Below are 16,161 nucleotides of genomic sequence, written 5' to 3'. Positions count from 1 at the left end.
AAAAAAGCAGCGTTATTGGTAATCCTTGTTTATGTGAAGTTGTCTCCGAATGTGTCTTAGGCTGTTTTGATGTTAAAGTTTCCATAGATCCAGGCAAAATGCAATTTTTTCCACGGATATTAGGTGTTATCAATTCCGTTAAGTCTAAGCTTTTATGGGACAGTTCAGGAGGGATTAACAAATCTCTCAAGGGTGTTAGTAGAATTTGATCATTGCTGCCCAACTGAACTACAGGACAATTATCTTTATTATATGGGCATATTACTATTTTATGTGAATGTAAATTTTCAACTTGTGTTTCCCCGGGGACCCGGATGGAGTGTCAGTCAACTGCTTCCATTTCCGAGAGCTCGGAGTATCGATTAAAAGTAGGCACGTTATATCTAGGTAGTTCTCTAGTGTAACCAAGTCGGGGACAGGCTCTGTCCGATTTAGACAACATAAATTGGGGATAAAAATAAGTTAACTCTCGAGTAGAGATTACGTCTCCTCCATGCTCCCTCGGCCAGTCTCCCATGTTTCTAACCACATTTCTATCTCTGAAATTGATAATGATATGGTCACCTTTGATATCCTTGGGTCTATGTCCCAACCACCATAGTCTCCTTACATTGAGAATTTCTCCGTCAATATGGGCCGGCAGGGGTCTATTACGGCCTAACCAATGGATCACTTTATTCTTTAGTTCCTGCTGCCCTTCAATCCTTGTTCCCTTTAGTTCCGGGACCCCTGTCAATACCACCACATAAGGAGCTGCTTCCGGAGGGAGATCTATTATTTGTTGTTTACCCCTTAACATACCATTAGTTGGGAGAGGTTTACTCGTGAGTTTATGTTGTATCTCCTTATCGTTGGAAATCTTGTCATTACCCGCATCTCGAGTTACACTAGGTCTGATACTAAGATTATTATGAGTCCTGGGTGTCATTAGTAAGACTTCGTTTTCCTACTAAAGAATGTTGAGTGGCTGATTTAACATCCGTTCGTTCTTGAGGAGGATTAGGGACCGTTGTATTTGGGTCTATAGCTGTAGTAGAAGCCCTAATCAGTTCAGTATTGGTTATAATAGTTTGTTCCATGGACTCCAATTGAACGGACATTCTTTTTACTCTCTCAATAAGGGGTAATATCAATGCTTTCACTAATAGTTCCATAGAGCCTAATAGTTCTTTTAATGATTTAGGCGAGGTGGGGGAACATTCTATAATGATATTCTCCGTTATTTGATTAGAGTTAACTAGAGGGGTGTTTTTCCTCTTAGAACAGACCGCCTGGACTGAGTGATCCCACATTTATTCTTTTTATTTTTCTGTGCTTGATGAGCCCGTGTTTTGTGGGATATTGAACCATTGGGGTCATCTATAGATGTAATAGAAACGTAATCGACACTAATAGCATCGGGAGTAGTAGTAGGATGCAGATCTTCTACATCCCTGTGATTTGCAATGGTTGAATCTTGTGGCTCCATAAGTGTAATATGGTCATGTATTTGATCTGTTTTGTTCCTTTTATTAGGGGGAGGTGTAATAACCCTTTGAATGTTACCCAATGAGGAACGCTTCTTATACAGAGGTTCAGAAGATAAACGTCGTTCTGTGATAGCTATTTCGTGTTCCAGCGCTGAGGCTGCTCTAGTTATAAAGAGATCCAAGGTCCCCCTCACAGAACCGCCCACCGTTGATTTTCTGGGCTTAGTAACATGTGAGGTCATGATCCCTGAGCAAAATAACGATGGTAACACAGAACTGGAATCAAGATTTCAAGATAATTCAGTACAAGATGGTGATAGCAAACCCTGTTAAAGACAGAATGTCCAGTTATGAGTAGATCACCTGTAAGCGGCCAGTGCGGGAGCACTCTCAGGTTGACAGGGTCACAGTCAGCCTCTCGACCAGGTCGGTAAGGAATGATTTAGTGGAATGGCCCAGCCCAGCCACGGCCAGCCCCGGACGGCCACAGACGGCCCGCCCTTTGCCCGGGCTCAGCCCGGCGCTACCCGCGCGCGTCCCGCGACGCGGAGGAAGCCGTTCGTATTTGGCACCTCCGGGCGCGTAAGTGGGAGTGTCAGGGGGCGGTGTCTCAGGCAGTAATTGTGGGAAGCGTAGTCCTTCCCTCCGCTCAGCGACCGCAGCGACCACCGACAGCAGCGGCAGCGGGAGGGAAGGCTACCAGGGCACAAAGGAGGTCAGCAGCAGTCCGGCGCTTCAAGGAAAAGCCCCCAGGTAGGCACGCACTGTGATTCTGGCTGCAACAAAGTCTTCCGCTCCACCGAGGGAGCCGTTCGTATTTGGCCCCTCCGGGCCCGTAAGTGGGAGTGTCAGGGGGCGGTGTCTCAGGCAGTAATTGTGGGAAGCGTAGTCCTTCCCTCCGCTCAGCGACCGCAGCGACCACCGACAGAAGTGGCAGCGGGTGGGAAGGCTACCAGGGCACAAAGGAGGTCAGCAGCAGTCCGGCGCTTCAAGGAAAAGTCCCCAGGTAGGCACGCACTGTGATTCTGGCTGCAACAAAGTCTCCCGCTCCACCGAGGGAGCCATTCGTATTTGGCGTCTCCGGGCGCGTTAGTGGGAGTGTCAGGGGGCGGTGTCTCAGGCAGTAATTGTGGGAAGCGTAGTCCTTCCCTCCGCTCAGCGACCGCAGCAACCACCGACAGCAGCGGCAGTGGGAGGGAAGGCTACCAGGGCACAAAGGAGGTCAGCAGCAGTCCGGCGCTTCAAGGAAAAGCCCCCAGGTAGGCACGCACTGTGATTCTGGCTGAAGACGTGGCTGCCTCCTAAGACCGACAGCACATATTGTGAGTGGCCGCCGGGTCCTGACAGGTCTATGACACCCACAGGAACATGGAACAACAGCAAGCTCTTCCCGGTGCGCTCTACGTCGCTACCTCTGAGCCATTCAGACACTCATACACCCACTCATTCTTCAATACACCCTGGCGTGTATATAGATCAGTCCCAAAGAAAGACCTATTATGGGGAATTTTACATGCTGCACGGAATATGCAGTATATGTGCTCACATGCACATGTGGCATTAACTACATGGGTAGCACAAAAAAACAGGTGAACATACTTATTTTACAGCAACTGCGTGCCATAGTAAACAATTATCCCAACTACCCAGTAGCACGCCACTTTAAAACCATGCATGAAAACAATCTCAACTGTCTCAAATACCTTGTGATAGATGCCATCCCAGCATTACGCCGAGGAGGCAATAGAGAGCGTAAATTGAGGTAGTTGGAGACACGCACGATTATTGAGTTTGATAGTAAGGCACCTTTGGGATTGAATACTACTGAGGACCTTCATTATTTTTTTATAAGGAGTTCTCCCAACCTTTCACTGTGGCGAAGCAAGTTTAATTCAATTCAAGCAATGTACCAAATATGTGACTGTATGAGAATATATGCTTGAAGACTATAGGTTACTGTGTATATAAATATGAATCACAGCCTTGCTTATATGTTTTTTACCATCTAACGTATTATTGGTTTTAAAATAAGGAAGAAATAGCCCCCCAAAAAGATTTTTTTAGATATGATTTTTTAATTATTTATCACTCCAGCTTTTGCAGTACTGTATTAATTGATTTAGCACTTCGCACTGTATTCTTGCACGGTTTTCACATGGCATATCTTTGCACAGGTTTAACAGTACTGTATTGCTAAAATTGCAATAGGTTGGTAAATTAGGTGGTTTTAGTTATGTCTTAGTGGATTGAATACATTTTAATATGGTTCCAAGACAGAAGAAATATATTGTATAATAAGCTACCTGTTTGAGACAAATTTTTATTCATGTATTGAAAGTAGGGTTACATAGCGGTCATAGAGATGTACATTTTAGACATTGCAACAATGTTATGTGAAACTTTAATCACAGGTGTTGTCAAATGAGGCATTGAAGGACAGTAGTGGGTCAAATGAAGAAATTACTCCAGAAAAAATCCGACAACCTGTAAAACTCATGAGTTTGAAATGAGTATTATTACAGATATGCTCTGCATACAAGAGCCATAAGTTGTTACCGCGGTAGCCCCAATGCACTGATGCTATAAGTTCTGAGGAATTTAAAAGTTCAATATGGTATGCTTTTTATATGTACTATACTAATCATATTTTTAATTATGCCTTTTAATAACTTTTCAATAGCTGGATGGCATTAGAAATGTTTATTGAGGATAAGCAAAATTATTCTCTTGGACTCGCATGTTGTATCCACGAAAATAGACTGAGATTCTATTCTTTATGTCTGGTGGGAGTCATGTGACACTTAGAGGTGGTATAAAAATAATCAGGTAACAATGTTTTCTACATGTGAGCAAGGCCGGTTCTACCGGTTGAAACGCACAACGACTTTGTGTATGAGCAAATAAAAAATTACTTATGCCAAGTACAAGCGGAATTGGCACCTTCTTCATCACCGTCAGGAGGTTGAGGAAGGGAATCCTTTTGGGGTCGTTTGACGAATCATCGCAAAATTCTCCCCAAAAAAAGTCTATCCAGGTCAGCTCCTATCCTGAAAGATTGGGGGTGATTCGTCAAGCAGGGGCTGAGAAAAAAGGGGGGTCCCAAAACCCATTTACCCATTTTAATTTCCATAGGAACTTTTGAGACAGGCTACAGCCCGAACTGCTCAACAGAATTACCCCAAATTTTTCAAAAAGGTAGTGCTTGGTTCAGAAAGCGACGCTTTTTTTAAATGGTATAAATCCGTTCAGTAGTTGCTGAGAAATTAAAAAAATAAGAGTCACAAAATCAATTTCCCATAGGAAAATTTAGGCAAGGCTACAGCCTGAACTGCTGAACGGAATTACCCCAATTTTGGCAAAATGGTAATGCTTGGTTCAGAAAGCATCCTTCTGTGAAATGGTGTAAATCCGTTCAGCAGTTGCTGAGAAAATGAAAAAATAAAAATATCAATATCTATGGCCGAGGAGGGTTCGCGAACCCTCCCGACCATGAGCTTTATTCTAATTGGCTGTCTACACTCCAAACCAGGAAGTACTTGTGTCTCCCGAGTCACAAGACAACAGAAAAATAAAGGGGAAAGCCCCGGGGTTTGCTTCAAATTCAAGGGGCTTCTTTTTGAATGTGTGTTGGGCCTCCAAGGCCCCCCCAAGTCATGGGGACCCCCACCCCCTGGGTTTTGATTAATTATTCGGGGGCACATGGCCCCTCCGCTGCCCCAGAGCCCACTACCCACGGAGCTTTGAAAAAAACATTAGACCTGTGTGGGGGGATCGAGCCCCCCCACACGCCCAGGGGCTGCCACCTCCCCGGGACACTTAATGTTGAGATATGAGGGTTCGTAGTGGACCCCCTGGCCCCGGGGACCACCACCTTCCCAGGGCTTTGAAACAATGGGAGGGGGCCATGCAGCCCCCCTCCTGGAGCCCTTTATGGCCCTGGGGACCACCACCCCCCAGGGCCGGCTCCTGCAGTGTCCCAGGGTGCCCATCCCCGGGACACTGCTGTTTGCAATGACAGGGCGGGAGCCGCGCGGCTCATGCCCTGTCATCGCACACTCTGCTTTGCTTCATTGAAGTGAGAGCAGGGAACCTGCTCTCGCTTCAATGAATCAAAGCACAATGGCTTTTCCATAAGGGAAGCTGCATGTCAGCAGCTCCCCATGTGGAAAAGCAATGCCGGCTTCCGCAGGAGGCGAGCAGCCAGCGGGACCATGGGGGAATTGGGGTCCCCACAAAGTCCCCAAAGGATAGGGGCGGCCCCATGGGATGGGATCCCTGGTGCCAGAAGTGGCCCGGGAGGGGGGTCACGCGGCCCCCTCCCATAAAAAAAAGGGGAAGGCCGGCCCCGGGGATGGGGTCCCCGGGGCCTAAGGAGGGGGGCCATGCGGCCCCCTCCAAATATCTAAAAAAGAAATAAATACTGGCCATGCCCTGGGGGATGGGGTCCCTGGGGCCGAAAATAGCCTCGGGAGGGGGGCCGCGTGGCCCCCCTCCCGTTTTTTTCCTCGTATTCAATATCACAATAAAATCAAAAGTAGAATATGATACTTCTATATTGACAATGTCAATGTCAATTCCGCGATGCCAATCCTGTCGCAAATTTTCTTATTGGCAGGACACGCTCAAAGTATTTGTTCCACTATGGGAGATAATATTAGACGAGAAGCAATCTAGATATGAATCGGCTATTGGAAGGATTGGCTTCGCGGAATTGACATTGTCAATGTAGAAGTATCATATTCTACTTTTGATTTTATGGTGATATTGAATACGAGGAGTGTTTGCATTATATTTACCGCTGAAGCCCTTTTGGAAATGTACCATTGACGAAACACGTGTTGGCTGTACAAACTAGCTGTACAACCTTAAATCAGCTGTAGGCTGTACAAACTGAAAACGGCTGTACAAAGTGAAAACAGAATTGGCTGTATTATATAAACGGAATTGTGAGCCAACAAGTCTTCCAGAGGAATTACGGAACTTGAAACTAAAGACTGTGGTTATTTATTGGACATTACTAAACTTCTACTTTCGATTTATGATTTCTCTTTGCATAAAATGGACACATACATTTTGATATTGCTCAGGGAATCACACAGGGAAGGTGGTAGGGGCAGCACAGAAGACCATGCATGGCAAACGGGAGGGTTAGTGGCAGCACAATGGCTATGATGGGCAAGAAGGAGGGTGCAGGGGCATGCACAAGGGACCATGGAGGATAGACGGGAGGGTCAGGACCTGGGCACAGACAAGAGAGTTCAGGGGAAGGGGCCTCACAACAGACCATGCGGGGCAGGCAGGAGGAGCAGTTGCAGCACAACAGACCAGGGAGGGCAGAAGGGTGTGGCAGTAAAATGGACCATGGAGGACAGGAGGAAGGGGATAGGGGCATGGAATGTGGACAGGCAGGGTGGAGGTGGCAGGGACAGGTTACAGTCATCTGACAATGCTAGGCAGGTGGGAGGGGAGTGGCAGCTGAACAGAACACTCATAGTAGATAGGAGTGGCAGGTCCATGGAACATGGTGGGGAAAAAGGATGGAGCAGGGGCATGCACAAAGACTTCGGAGGGCAGGGGGAAGGAGAATAGGGACAGCAAGCTAAGCATAGAGGCTAAGCAGGAGGTCAATGATGGGGCATATAATTGGGCAATGGAGGGCAGGAGGAGTGGACTGGTACATCATGATAAATGGAGGGCAGTGACAGCACATCAGATCATGCATGGCAGGAGGGAGGATTTAGACAACAGAGGATAGGGAGGAGGTGGATGGGGCAGCAAGCTAACTGTTCAGAGAAGGCAGGAAGGCCAGTGGCAGAACAACGGCCACACAGGGCTGTAATAAGGGAGCAGAGACATGGACTTGGACAATGGATGGCTAGGAGGAGAGGAGGCAGGAGCAGGAAGCTTGGGTGGGGGCAGCACAATGCCAGGCCCTGCTTCCAACCCCCCACCATCCATTGTGATATGCATCTTACTTAACGTTTAAAAAAAAAACTAGAAATTTGCTGAAAAAAACAAAGATTACTGGGATGGTATAGTTAGACTCAGATTTCACTCATACACAACCAGTGAAATTCAGCAGTTATAGTTACCTGAGCTAACTATAACTTACGCCCCCGCAATGTACTGCTAATGACCTCAGACATTACATCACTCATGACATCACTCATGACATCTCAAATGAGCTGTGAATGGAATGGAACTATAATCGCTAGAACTTTATTTAGGTATAGTGTGTGTATATTAACACCCCTTTTTTTCCTTTTATTTTGTGTAAGAATCATTGTAATACGCAATGTGCCCAGATTAATATGACCGATAGCCTTTCACTTTAAAGTAATGTGTAGTTCATTGTTTATGTTGATGTTTGCATTTCTAAGTATGTTTATTATGAATAAGTCACGTTGACGAACATACAGGTATGGCGGTCATGGGGCAAGATATGCTGAAATGACATTGTGTGCATATTAACACTTGTTTTCTTTTCTTTATTGTATCAATTCCTGAATTTTCACATCGTGACCAGGCCAATATGTCCGCCAGCTTTTTGGATTAAAGTAATGCACTGCTGATGACGTCACATGTTACATCACTCACGACATGGTCAGTGACATCACTGAAGACATCACTGATGGCATCTCAAATGACATCACTGATGACATCATCTACGTGATCATCTGATGCACCTCCTCACACCCTAAAATACAGACTACCATTCCCGAAACCATAGACACACCAATACTAGTACAGCTACAATATTCTGTGCACTATGCATGCAGACCTCTAATCAGCTACATACCTTTGATATAGTATTTTTAAATACTCAGTTAGTACCTATGCAGTCTAGGAATCCTTCTGTCTATCCCATGCACTTCTCCATTCAACCATCCAGCACTATCTACATATCCTATCACTCTGCCAATACCTAAGCACTAATAAATTTAGCATGCACTCTCCTTGCAGCACTGATATTACTCCAGTTATTAGTCATATACTTAAGGAGATGGCCTAGCCACTAACACAAGTGCAGGTACAATATTTTGTACACTATGCATGCAGACCTCTAACCAGCTACATACTATTGATACGCTCTTCTAAATACCCAGTTAGTACCTATGCAGTGTAGGAATCCTCCTGTCTGTCCCATGCATTTCTCCAATCACCCATTCAGCACTATCTGCTTATCCTATTACTCCACCAATACCTAAGCACTTATAAATTCACTATACACTCTGTTTGTAATACTGTAATTATTCTAGTTACTAGTCATGAACTTATGGAATGGCATAGCTACTAACACAAGTACAGCTATAATATTTTGTGCACTATCCAAGCAGACCTCTAACTAGCTACATACTATTGATACACTCTTCTAAATACCCAGGTAGTACTCATGCAGTGTAGGAATCGTCCAGTCTGTCCCATGCACTTCTTTAATCACTTATCTACCACTATCTACTTATCCTATCACTCCACCAATATGTAAGCACTTATAAATTAAGTGTTCTCTCTGTTTGCAGCACTGTCATCATTCCAGTTACTAGTGGTATTCTTATAAAATGACCTAGGCACCAACACAAGTACACATAAAATATTCTGTGCATAATCCCTACAAATCTCTAAGCAGATACATACTATTGGTCCACTCCATTAAATACTAAAGTAGTACCCATGCAGCGTAGAATACCTCCTGTCAGTCTCATGCAATTCTTCAATCACCCATCCAGCACTATGTTCTTATTGTAGCAGTCTGCCAATACCTAAGCACTTATCGGGCAGATTTACGAGCACCCTGCGCCACCAGTACGTCACTTTTTGTAACGTAGTGATGGTGGCAGGCACTCCTTCATATTTACAAGGAGAGAAAAAGCTACCCTGTATGGTTTTTCCTCTCCTTGTAAATACGAACCCTTCATACACAGAACTTTGCGTTGAAGGGGCGTCCCATAGGTGTTGCTGTGGGTGTTCCCATGCAACACCCACAGAACTAGACACATCTCCAGATTTATGAGAAATCGTAAATCTGGAGATGTGTGTGAATGCTGCACCATCCGATAGTTTGTGTAGCAAGGCGCAATGAGGAGAATTGTTTTCATTTCTCCTCATTTTTTCCTCTTTCAATGTATGCTGCACTCCACAGCATACATTGAAAGAGGAAAATGCCTTTACTGATTGTTTTTGTGCAGGAAGGTGTCCCTTCTTGCACAAAAACAATCTCGATATGACACAGACATCCTTGTGTCACCGCATGGCTGCAGTTTGTGCAGCAGTCCAGAGGGAAGCACAGAGTTGCAACATATTCATGTACATATGTCACATCCCTGTGCTTCGGAAGTGCCACAGTGCAGTGCAGCTAAAGAGCTTGCAGTGTCACGCTGCAGTACTTCCTCATAAATCTTCACCAATAAATTCACCATACACTACTAATGCATTCTTTCAGTCAATCATGCTGGATACATATATTCAACCAAACTTTCACACATTACCTTCCAATTATAGTTCTTTCTTTAACCAGATAAGGTAGTTCTGATAAGAACTTTTTTTTCTTTTGTATTTTTTTTTATTTTTTTGAACAATTTTGTATTTTTTTGGGTGTTTTTTCAAAAAATGAACAAAAAAAAGAACGAATAAAACAGGAAACATTTGGAATTACTTATCATTCCAAAAACAAAAAAACAAAAAAATTAACAACGATGGTTGCATTGCGCAGCACAAACTGCATGCACCGACTGCTCACCGAAGCATATAAGTTTCTTACACTTCAAGCAGTGTGGCTCGAGAAAGGCGAATTCTGGCCTAATGTCCATTGCAGGTGCTCCTGAGGACGCTCCAGATGTACTTGCCACAGCAGGTGAGGGTTTCAAAGCAGCTCGCCTCATTTCCTCCCGAGCAAGATTGAGAGGATGTGTGGTCCGGAGATGCTTGTACATAGAAGCAGTGCTACAAGAGTATTTTTTTTCACTGCCTCTTGACAGGACTCGGTCACAAATTTTGCGCGTCACCTTTCTCGCATTTACTTTCTTCTCTCCAGGTGGAAAAGTGAAGAATTTCCACACGACAGATTCCGGCCTCTGTGGACGTGGTGCCTCCTGCAAGAATTCTTCTTCAGAAGATACTTCCTCCTGCTGCTGCTGCTGTCCAGATGCCATTTTATTTGATATTTTTTTTAAAACACCAAAAAAAACCAAGCAAAAAGGGTTCTTGTAGGAAAAGAGATGTCTCTCTAAAGATGCTCCAACAAGAATGATTAAAATGAGTGGGGTCCTTCAATAGTTACAGTGAGAAATCATATGAACCAATGAAATACATTTTTTTAGGTCACATGGGATCCGCGCACTCTGCGCTCATGAAGCATGCTCCCGACGCGACTTCGCGAAAATATATTTAAAAATAATATAAGTTTATTATAAGTACAAATATATTTTTTTATGAATAGCTTAGATAGTCTCTTGCCCTAATATGTATATTAAACACACATACATATCATTTTAGAATATAAAAAAGTCGTGCACCCAGCGTGCCCCGGCACGTATATGACGTCACGCGGGACCCGCCACCGCACAAGCATCGCGTACCATAATGCGCATGTGTCGTGAATGCGCAGGAGCAGGAGTCGCGGACTGGTCGCTGATGAATACAGGCCCCAGCTAGGCCAGCAGGACACAAGGGTTCGCTCTCCTGCAAATGGAATGTACAAGGAAGTTGGCACGGAAACTGCAAAGTACAAAGACAAAGTTTATTAACCCTTAAGGGTGGTCCTACAACCCATACAACACTCTTCAGTATTGCATAGGGTAGCACAAAGAACTTGCGTACACGGTCCCCTTTTATACACAACAGAGGGGCTCATAAGTGGGTGGATACAACATGAAGCAAGGAATGTTGCCTTTTATGGACATTTTCAATACAGAATCAATATGTGGGCGGAGTAACTAATTTCCTGAGCCCGCGAAAACATGGTCAAGCAAGGAATAACTGATAACAGATGTGGTCAAGTCTGGGCATGCGCCAGACGGACAAAGGAGCTATTTATAGACTGTTACTAGGCAGATTGCAAGAGCAACTAACACGAAGATAGGACTCTTCTCGTGCTGAGCACGTGGAGACATGACAATACAAAAATGGAGTCCAGACTTTAGTCAACATAACGAGAGAAACTCGGTCATATAAGGGGAATTCATGTCTTTAGTGAATGCTTACTCACACCGCTATTTCAATTTTCAACAGACGACCCTTTCAGCATTTACTGAAGACATCCGGTTTGTTAGGATAATCATCGTATATATCAATCTTCATCATTTCTTCTATTTCTTTAGTCAGATGTTTCTGGTAAGTGACATTGGCAATAGCTTTCTTATCAGGAATGCAGAGTGACACACATAGGGAACAGAGTAAAGGACCACATTGCATACAAATGCAACAAGAAAACAAAACTGCCACAATGATACAGAGACCAGTTAGGACCTTCCACCCCCACGTGGTGATCAACGCCCAAAACCATCCAGAAAAGGTCCAAGTACCATTTTCTGTATGGATTTCAGCTGCAATTTTATGCAGTTTATTAATAGCATTATAAACTGATGGCGTGTGGTCAGGAATAAACACGCAACAACTACTTCCGATAATTTTACAAGCTCCACCTCGGTCAGCTAACATAACATCTAACACCATGCGATTCTGCAATGCAACAATTCTAGTAATTTGTAATTCTTCCGTAAGATTCCCAAGAGCAGCAGCGGTTTGATTTGTCACAGCCTCTACCACTCTTGTTAACCTTCGAACTTTCCTACTATTCAGGGCAGCTCCAACAAAGAAAAACAATCCTAAATTAAAATCAATATACTGCTGCAGACTGGTGTCAGTCTGGTCCACGTCATCAATCGATAAAGTACGTTTATACCTATTTACAGTCACATTATTCAACAACTTCAAATCTTTATGATAAGATGCAGGCGCCAAGAATACAGGGGGTAATAGGAATGCTACATAACATACTCCAGACCAACCGGCTGGCAAACGGTAATAACCCTTATTTCCACATACGAAGTATGTATTATGGGATGCTAAGAAGGTACTGTTATTCAATCCGTCGATGTTTAAAATAGTGATGCAATCACTAACACCAACAGGAATATAACCCACACTCTGGACACACAGGTCCGCTTGAGCTTGTGCCACTTGAATCACAAATCGGTCTTTCCCCACAGTGTCTCTGGTGTTCGTGAAAATATAGGGAATCGATTCATTATCTGGTCGATACTCTTCCCATTCCCAAATTGTCCCATTCGCTTGCGGGTATCCATCTTTATCCTGATGACATTCCCTATTAAGTCTGAAAAGTAATCGTCCCACTGTAGGTTTCCGGGTGGCAAAAAGCAGGGTGTACCATGCTCTACAGGAGCCGTTATGAGAGAAAGGAAGGGGTATGAACGGAGTTCCTCCTTTCTTCTGGTGAGCTGGCATCATACCACATATACAACAGTTCGTAGCATTGGTGGCAACATGGGTGTGATGCAACATCTGGATGAAAGTGTTATTCAAATAAGACTGACGATGCTTCAACTCTTGATACGGTAGTGTATAGAAGTAGTGCTCCTCAGGCACTGGAGTAGTCAACACAAGTAACTTTCGAGCAGGAGTCACATCCTCCACAAACCATGTGGTTATCCCAACAATAGCTACTGTAAACATAAAACCTGTTGCACAAAAGATTTTCTTTTTCTCCATGTCAGAATAAAAAAAATCAATATCTTCCTGAAACTAAAAGGTTGTCAGAACTCTTCCCCTTAGGCAGCGGTTGATTTCTTCACCAACGGGCCAAGACGGGTGTCGCTACACTAATGCAGGGCTGATCCCCCCCCCTTGCCTCATTGGCTCTCCGTTTCACTAACCCAAGGGCCGTTCTGACAACGTGTCCTGAAACTGAAGAATTCACTTCCTCGGTCTGAGATGATATCGCCTTCCTCCAGGAATCACGTGGTCCGGAAAGAGCTCCTTAGTGTCGTTCGGTTCCACAGCACGGCCTTTCTCTGCAGTCAGAATTTCTCGATGGTCGGTCAATACAGCAGTCTCCACCAATCCGGGCGGTACTTTGCGACAGTGCAGGGAATGGATCCAATTCTTTCTGTTGGAAACCCGCACAGCCGTCCTTGTTGCAAGTAGGACCTGCTCAGGACCAACCCATCTCGGCTCCAAGCTGTTCGTCCTTTCAAAAATCTTCACCATGACATAGTCTCCAGGCCGGAGACTGTGACCTTCGCCGGTGGACCGATCAGGGAGCGCCTCCCGGACCTGTTGATGAATAGAAACCAAGTTATCCGTTAACTGTGCCAGATAATCATTCATCATTACACAAGGTACATCATACACAGCCTTAGGTCGTGGTGGACCCCAAATATTCATTGGGCGTCCAAAAACAATCTCGTACGGTGTAAGACCGGTTCGAGAGTGCGGTATCGATCTAATTGACAATAATGCCAGCGGTAAGGCATCTGGCCAAGTCAAGGAAGTCGAAGCTTGGATCTTAGCGATCTTGAGCTTCAGTGTACCATTGTACTTCTCGACTAGTCCTGCAGACTGAGGGTGAAACACTGCGTGAAACTTCTGGGTGATGCCCAGACCCTTCAGAACATACTTTATAACATCCGCTATAAAGTGGGGTCCGTTATCACTCCACAGCAGTCTACAAACACCATATCGGGGGAAGAAATCCTTCAATAGCATCTTGGCGGTAGTCATTGCAGTATTGTCTTTCGTAGGGTATGCCTCGACCCATTTACTAAAGGCACATACCACTACTAGAACATACTTCAAATTGTTACAGCGCTCAAGCTGGATATAATCCATCTGCAAAACCTCAAAGGGTGCAGTAGGTGTCGCAAATCCTCCTGCTGGAGTTCGAGTACCCTTTCCTGGGTTGTACCTCAGGCAAATCATACAGGTCTGCACCACCCTCTTTGCCGTGCTAGCAATCTCTGGATGCTCCCAGACTTGGGTAAGCAATTTTACAATTGCGGAAGCTCCAACATGTGCTAGCCCATGTGCCATCTGAACCATAGGTTGTACAAAAGCTGTGGGTAGCTTCCATCTATCCATCTGCTTATTTCTCCAACAACCCTCATCATCCAATTCTCCATCATTGGACCATTGCTCCCGTTCTTTGTCAGAAGCGGTCCTCTGTATTTCCAGCACCTCTCTTTTCGCATCGTACCATCTTTCTACCTGCGACTTTACTACATACATGGCAGTAGCACCGGGCTGCATCGCAGTCTCCCGTGCCACCCGGTCTGCCAAAGCATTTCCTTCTCCGACTTTATCAACCACTTTCTTATGGGCACTACATTTAATGATAGCAATTTTCCTCGGATATGTCAATGCAGTCAAAAGGTTGTGAACTAACTCTCCATGCATTATTTGTACTCCATGCGACGTTAGAAACCCTCTCTCCTTCCAGAGTAGGCCGAAATCGTGCGCTACTCCGAAAGCATAGCGGCTATCTGTATAAACATTCACACACAATCCTGTACTGAGCTCACATGCTCGTTTTAATGCTATCAGTTCCGCTGCTTGAGCTGATTTCTGTGGTATGCGTGCTGTCTCCACTATTGTTTGCAATGTGGTAATTGCATACGCTGCTGAAGTCGTACCATCTGGTAGCTTCAGGCATGATCCGTCCACCCACAGTTCTCCATCTACATCTGGAAAGGGCGTATCCTGGAGATCAATACGACCCTTTGTTTGTTCCTCAGTCACAAGAATACAGTCATGTGCTTTCCGTGCTTCAGACTGAGTCTCGGGGAACGGCAACAATGTGGCCGGATTTAACGTTACACACCTCTTTAACGTAATATGAGGAGCCAAAAGCGTCAGCTCATATCCCGTTAAACGGGCACTGGTCAAATGCTGCGTTTTTGTCTGATTAAGCAGGGCATCAACAGCATGGGGGACTAATACCAACAGCTTATGAGATAACACAATTCTCTCGCTTTGGCGTATTGACACAGCTGTCGCCGCAACCGAGCGAAAACAACCAGGCAATGCTCGGGCAACAGGATCAAGTACAGCCGAAAAATATGCACAAGGGCGCTGCTTGTCGCCGTGCATCTGCACTAAAACTGATAATGCACATCCATCTTTCTCATGCACATACAGCGAAAAAGGTTTTGTATAATCAGGGGTCCCTAACACTGGTGCTGAACAAAGGGCCTGTCGTAATTGCTGGAAAGCAGCGTCACACTCATTTGACCAAGGAAGCGGAATAGGTGTGTCTTTTGTCAAAAGGGCTAACAATGGCTTGGCTATGTGTGAAAACCCTAGTATCCATTGCCTACAAAAAGAAACAAGACCCAAAAATGCACGCACGTCCTTCTGCGTGGAAGGCACTGGCGTGTCCAAAATTACTTGGATACGATCTGGTGTGAGTGCACGCCCCTCCTTAGACAAAAGGTGACCCAGATAAGTCACCTTTGGTCTACAGAACTGCAATTTCTTCCGAGATACTTTGTGATTGTGGGATGCCAAAAAGGAAAGCAAGGATAACGTACTCTTCTCACACAACTCCGGAGTGTCAGCCGCCAACAAGATGTCATCGACATATTGAATGAGGGCGACACCCTCGGGCAGAACAAAGGAGTCCAATTGTCTTTTCAAAGCTTGACTGTAAATGCTAGGGCTTTCTGTGTAGCCCTGAGGA

This window comes from Triturus cristatus, chromosome 2_2 (genome assembly GCF_964204655.1).
Source record: "Triturus cristatus chromosome 2_2, aTriCri1.1, whole genome shotgun sequence".
NCBI classification, from domain to species: domain Eukaryota; kingdom Metazoa; phylum Chordata; class Amphibia; order Caudata; family Salamandridae; genus Triturus; species Triturus cristatus.
This window is presented reverse-complemented; position numbering follows the sequence as displayed.